Source organism: Vollenhovia emeryi, unplaced genomic scaffold, assembly GCF_000949405.1.
Source record: "Vollenhovia emeryi isolate VEMERY1.0 unplaced genomic scaffold, V.emery_V1.0 DF939577.1, whole genome shotgun sequence".
Lineage (NCBI taxonomy): Eukaryota > Metazoa > Arthropoda > Insecta > Hymenoptera > Formicidae > Vollenhovia > Vollenhovia emeryi.
In genome coordinates, this window is record NW_011966789.1 from 29,719 (window position 1) to 30,344 (window position 626).

The following is a 626-nucleotide window of genomic DNA, read 5'->3' on the forward strand; positions in this document are numbered from 1 at the left end:
CAAGCACCCCGAAGTGAGAGGCAAGGGGACTCACGTAAATCAAGCACCCCAAAGGGATGAAAGCCCCGCCATATCCACGTCGTTCATCCTGGGTAACGCTAAGTACAGGAAAATGCGTGTCAAGCGGTATGAAGATTAGACCATCAAACAGTCAGATAACGGATAGGAATAACACATACAAACACAGAGAGAGAGAGAGAGGGGGGGGAGGGGAGAGAGAGAGAGAGGTGGAGGACAATTTGACGTCACAAAATACGCACATTGTATGGGAGTCGAAGTCTTTTACTTGAATTATAAATTTTGTAACACTGTAACTCGGTGAAAAATGATCAAATTTCAAAAAATAAAAAACTGTTATATTCGTCTCCATGTCACCTACAACTTTCACTGGAACATAAAAATCGGCTGCCATTTGCAAAAATGGCCGCCATGTAGAGATCTCGAAAGTGGCGCCACCTACAATTAAACTGACATGGCCAACTTCTGTCTCCCTTAGAACCATAAAACTATTGTTTAAAACATTTTTCCTATCTCTTTTATTTTAAGAGGTATTCAGCTGCATCACTTAAAATGATGCACCCTGTATAATTTGAGATATCGTTATCACTTTCTCACTTTCAAGAATA